The sequence below is a fragment of the Copadichromis virginalis genome, unplaced genomic scaffold (assembly GCF_057382275.1).
Source record: "Copadichromis virginalis isolate Kocher_CV1m ecotype Utaka unplaced genomic scaffold, C_Virginalis_male_GT1.1 unmapped_scaffold_2, whole genome shotgun sequence".
Classification (NCBI taxonomy): Eukaryota; Metazoa; Chordata; class Actinopteri; order Cichliformes; family Cichlidae; genus Copadichromis; species Copadichromis virginalis.
Window position 1 is genome coordinate 44,869 of NW_028188590.1, and position 6,110 is coordinate 50,978.

Genomic DNA, 6,110 nt, shown 5'->3' on the forward strand with positions numbered 1-6,110 from the left:
GGGAGATTCAAAGCATCAGGACCAGGAGATGACACAGTGCTCCAAAGGCCTGGTTCTGCTGCCTCCTCCTCCACCCACCTGCTGCAGACGCTTCTGTGAAGGGAAACTGCTACATGTTATGTCACCGATCCCTGCCATGCTGCGTGTCTAACGACCCGGCAGGGCCTGCTGAGTACAGTGGTGGTGGAATCGGCCCGATCGGACACTCCTATCTGCCACTTTGACCTTTTTATTCCGTCAAATTTGGACCCATTTACACCAAGTCCAGAACCGTTGGTGCTATCGACATGGGGTCTTCACCAGGGTGTCCGGAGCACCCCGAAACCCCCCCGTAGACACAACTTTCATCCCTCTACGACACTTACTTTCCCAGTTATTCCATTTTATTCCGTCAAATTCTGGCTATTACCCCCTAACCCTAACACTAACCCTAACCCTAACTCTACTTCTTTCCTGGAAATTAAATCTTAAACCTTACCCAAGTACTGGATCTGAAGCCCAAGTAATCCTAATCCCAGCTGAAACCTAAAGCCTAACCCAAAGTCACATCTCCTTTCTAAATTTACTCCCCAAGTCGGGTTGAGTCCTCCCCAAGCAGGGTTGAGAGTGTAGTATTAAAGCCAAGTCGGCATTGTAGTAGCCCAAAATTCGGAAGAGAAAGAGGTCAGATGTAGGCCAAAAGGAAGGGTAAAGGGCAGAGGTCAAGAATTATTGGTGATCATATGCATTTTTTGTTAATTTTGTTTTTTGTATTTATCTGGATAATGAACAATAGAATATATTTTCTTTTATGTTAAATTATGATCTTCCATATTAATCTAAAGATTGTGAAGACGTTTTTGTCAGTTTTCCTTTTTTTCACAGTTTAATATATTGTACTTCAATGACTTTTGTTCTGCAACTACACTTTGTCAAAATGAAACTTAATTTAAAGCAAGAAAAAAAAAGGCAGAGGTCAAGAGAAGGGAAGAAAAGGATGATGAAAAAGGAAAAGTCAAAAGGGGAAAGAGGAGAAGACTGGAAAGGAAGAAAGAAAGAAAAAAGGAAAAATGAGAGCCAAAAAGTCTGGCAGAATTGGAAAAAAGCAAACAGCTAAAAAAAGATATTACAAGAAAGCCAAAGAAAGCCAAGGAGGCGGGATCAGAGGGGAGAGTATAAATAGGAGCCTCAAACCCAGTGCTCTTCAGTATGCCCTCGCCTGAGGAAGAAGAAACAACTTCGAAACGTCGCGACAAGGGCATACTCATTTAATTTTTTCAACTTTATGTTAGTTTGTTATTTTAGTTTGTTATTTTTGGGGGATTTTATTTCATGTTTTAATTCATGTTTTATTGATTTTCCTTAACAACTCAAATTAGAGAGAACTCAAAACAAAATTAAAAACCACACAGAAAACAAATTGGGATTGAAAACACTTTATTGGAAACAAGCCAAAGTAACGGAAAAATTGGGAACCTGCAAAAAAAGAATACCTACCTTTGCAAACCTGTAAAAAAAGAAATATTGGAAACAAGCCAAAGTAACGGAAAAATTGGGAACCTGCAAAAAAAGAATACCTACCTTTGCAAACCTGTAAAAAAAGAAATACTTACCTTTCAAATTAAAAATCAATTATGGAGGTAGAGGGATGTGAGGCTGCGGACCATCGGGGTTGATGGCCCGTGCACGCCCTGTTCCTCCTTCGGGAGGGACAGGTTCTTTTCTTCAACCCTAACCCTCCTTCTACCCTCGTAGGAGGAATCAATTCCCCTACCCTAACCCCTAACCCTAACCCTAAAAGACAAGAAGGAACAAGTGACACAAACAAGAAAAACTGGAAAGGATATAAAGGAAGGGGGTGCCATTAAAGAGAACATAAGAACACAGGACGGGATGTCTAAAATGCAGGGGGTGCCATGTAAAAGAAAGAAAAAAACATAGAGAAAAAAACAAATGAACCAAGGGGTAAAGTTGAAAGACGAAACACAGAGAAAGATAGAAAAAGGGAGAGTCACGTAAAAACTGAGAAACAGAAAAGACAAAGAAAAGAATTAGAAAAAAGAAATGTCTGGAAAAAAAAGGGGCGGAGACAGCCCAGTATAAAAGGCCCTGAGTGGCAACAGAAAGACAGAAACAGAAAAGAACACAGAGAGACGTTGGGCCAGCCTGAGGAAGGCTATACCCAGCCGAAACGTCGCGATGGCCCAACGGCAGTGCACTACACCCGCTAAGGGTAATTTTTTGAATAGGGGGCACCGTTCCCAATCCCATTGATGGACCGTGCACCTCAGGCTCCGGCAATAGCCGGGCCTGGTCTTACCTCAACACCCGTCCTACCCCCTGCTGGACCAGCGCGCACCTTTAGCTCTCCCGCCGTGTGCTTCGGTGGGGGATTGGCTTAGGGCCATCAAGATGGAGCGTTACGAAGACAGTTTCCTTCAGGCTGGCTTCAACTCAGTGGACCAGCTGGCCCCAATCACCACACAGGATCTGCTGCACATGGGTGTGACTTTGGCTGGGCATCAGAGGAAAATCCTTTCCAGCATCCAGACAATGACCTTTCAAAACAAGAGCACTGCAACTGTGACCTTCTAGCTGACCTGCCTCTTATTCTGGACATGACACCAGCACACAGGTGCTGCCAAGTACTGAGAGCACTCTGGATCCTCTTTCTGTGAGCCACTTTGAACACGGACTCGTAAAAGGGATTGGCGACTTTATTCGTGACCAGAAAAAATAGGGAGAAAAAACTATGGTGTGAACTGTTGTGCAGAGATTGGCAGGTCTCTGCCACACAGAGGGACCAGGTGATGAAGCTGTGCGGACTGACTGCTTCTTTATTTTTTTGTTCTTTTGTTTGTTTTTTGCAGTTTGTGCTTTTACATCCACCCAAGATTTGGACTCAGTACATGTGGTGAGCAAAGAGGAACAGCGGACCAGAGTTTACACAGTTCTGTATTGTCATGTCATTACAAAAAAACAAAACAAAAGAACCCAAACTGGTTTGTTGTCCCAAAATGTCACTTTGATCTTTCACCAAAGGAGACAAAAAAGACGAGAAGAAATGCCAAGATTTTTAGTTTTCGTATTGTTGTAATTATGAATGGGAACCGCTCTCGATGCCGACTACGTTACTTCAGAGACACCTTTCACATCAAAACGTGAACATTTTAATGTGAGATTTTACATTTTGTTGTTCTTTCTCCCCCATTTGGGAAAAAAAGAAAAAGAAAAAAAAGAGGAGAAAAAAAGAAAAAGAAAGAAAGTACTCCGCCGAAACGTCACGTGGGCCCCGAGCTACTTCACCCAAGATATGGGCAATTTTTTGAACACCCGGGCAGGGTCTCCATCTTCCTGCCCCCATTGATGGACAGTGCACCCAGGACCCTTTAGGGGGGCCTGCTTTACCTCATCCCTAACCCTAACCCTCCTGAGTTCGTTCATTATGAGAAGTGTTTGTAAAATTTGCCACAGACGTCCATGTGATCAACAACAGACACACGTGATTCCCCTTCGTGGTCTAAACCAATCAGTAAATGTCCGTGGTCCAGCTGGAAGTGGAGGTGGATATAGACAGGTGAGTAGCTTGAATGAAGCGATATCGATTCATTAAATCCTGAATTGAATGAATATAAATGTGTTTTACCAGAAACGCCAGAATCTCAGGTTAAAGCTCACAAAACTATTTCAACAACAACCAGCAAATGAGAGCAGGAAACGCATTCCACACGAAGACGTAAACAGAGCGGACCGACGCATCAGAATTAGCTTAGTCGGCGTGGGGGCTAATATCATCCTTAATTCCTTCTTACTTTTGCTGTTTTGCTTCCAACACGATAAAACCCACAGTTCACGCACAGCTCGCTGTGCGTGAACTGTGAGAGAAACTTCAAGAAAAGTTTCCCATCTCAAACATGTGTTTTCTGCATTACTCATTCGCTTATTACCCATCAGTCTACCGTTGTTTACAGCGCTGGCGGCCGCTGTCTTTTCTTTCCTTTGTAAATGACGTCGGATAAGAAAGCTTAATTTCTGCTGTTTAATACTGAAGAAATGTAAACTTTTTCAAATTAGGTATAATTGCAGAATATTTTTAAGGTTATCTGCTATAAAATCCATGCCAGGAAAATCTCCTTTATGTTTTTTATTTTATTTTATTCTCAGTTACTTTGACACAACGGCATGTGCTGTGATGGTCACATCTCTGATAAAGTTTAGTGTCAGTACTGATAAATGATCAGAATTATAAGATCTCTCACTTTCTGAGTAAAAATTGCACCAAATCGAATCTGGACCTTGTGAATCGGAATCAAGTGGATTATAGAAATCAGTGATGATACACAGGCCTTGTGAATATCCTAGGACCGACAGAAGTGGATATAACTGACCGTGGGCAATGAGAAAAGATGAAAAGAACGATTGATAACTTTTTTGTCAAGTTAAGGCCTGATCGATCTGAAATTCATAGCCAGTGCTCTGACAGGGAGCCATCAATCTTTGAACGCTGATTTGGGTGCGCCCAACTTTTTTTAATAGTGTGCATAAGAAAAAGCCAGAAGAGGGAGCACCTCTGGTTCAATCCCAGTTGCAAAGCAGCTGACCAGCTTCTGTGTGTGTGTGTGTCTCTCTCTCTCTTTTACACAAAAAACACATGTCAATGCGCTTGCAAAAACTTTAATATGCAAAGCACAGGACGTCCTGGCTGGTCGCCCTCCGGTGGACCACAGATGCAATTGCAGCAGAGGGAGCCCCTCTTGTTAAATCCCAGTTGCACTGCAGACCTCACAGTGTGTGTGTGTGTGTGTGTGTGTGTGTGTGAGTGTGTGAGAGAGAGAGAGAGAAATTAAAAAGCAATGAAATTCAAATTTTGCACTACAGACCTCACTGTGTGTGTGTGTGTGTGTGTGTGTGTGTGTGTGTGTGAGAGAGACAGACAGACAGACAGACGGAGAGAGGGAGAGAGAGAGAGATTCAAAGCACTGTAATTAAAATGTTGCACTGCAGACCTCAGTGTGTGTGTGTGTGTGTGTGTGTGTGTGACAGAGAGACAGACAGAGAGAGAGAGAGAGACACTTGCTGTGGATTTAAAAATTTAAAAAAACACACAGAAAACCCAAAGAGAAAAAGAGGCACAGAAGTCGATTTGTACCGCGTTGAGTTGCAAAGCAGCTGACCAGCTTGTGTGTGTGTGTGTGTGTGTGTGTGTGTGTGTCTCTTTTATACAAAAAATACATGTGAGTGCACTTGCAACAACTTTTAATATGCAATGTACAGGACTTGCCAGCTAGGCGCCATCCTGTGGACCAAACATGCAATTGAAAGATGTTATTTTCGCCGGTATAACACCTTCAGACACTTTGTACCGCATTGAGCCAGCAGAGGGAGCACCTCTTGTTCAATCCCAGTGGCACAGCAGCTGCTCTGCTTCTGTGTGTGTGTGTGTGTGTGTGTGTGTGTGTGTGTGTGACAGAGAGAGAGAGAGAGAGAGAGAGACACTTGCTGTGTATTTAAGAAACAAACGCTCAAAGAAACCAAACAGAATGACACAGGCAGAAAGACACTGTTTTATTTTGGTAACCAATGATGCATTTCTTCTCCCCTTGTACAGTGCACCCTGAAGCCGTGTGTGGACCAGGAGATCAGCAGAACAGGAACCACAGAGCGTCAGCGGCAGACATCCAAGCTGCACAGGGCACACGCAGCACCAGGCAGAATTAATGACGTCCCTGATCCACAGCTCAAGCCCAGCCACCCGCTGCCTCCTCGCCGCCTCCTCCCGGGACCTTCAAGGACCACCCACCAGCCACTGGTACACATTCCAATCTTACACAATGGCCCCAGCATCACAGGGCATCTCCTGACATTAAAATCTATCCTGATTTCTGTTGTTTTTCCCTCATCTCTGAGCCGCTGAGTGTGAGTGTGAGTGTGTGTGTGTGTGTGTGTGTGTGTGTGTGTGTCTCTCTCTCTTTTACACAAAAAACACATGTCAGTTGTTAAGGAAAATGTTATAAAACACTTCTTCAGTAAAGACTCAGAGAAGAGAAACACACAGAACTTCTTGCTAGCAAGGGCAGCCTCCACTCTAAGAGACTCCAGTGAGAGAACTGCCCCGGTCTTTATTTTATACT

General features: G+C 43.6%; 1 long non-coding RNA gene across 1 annotated transcript; it reads left to right on the forward strand.

The window, feature by feature from the left end:
* Positions 1-13: 13 nt before the first annotated feature.
* Positions 14-5,770, forward strand: LOC146679418 (uncharacterized). Its single transcript, XR_014918658.1, has 3 exons — positions 14-700; positions 955-3,556; positions 5,588-5,770. It is a non-coding gene; the product is annotated as an uncharacterized LOC146679418 (long non-coding RNA).
* Positions 5,771-6,110: the final 340 nt, after the last annotated feature.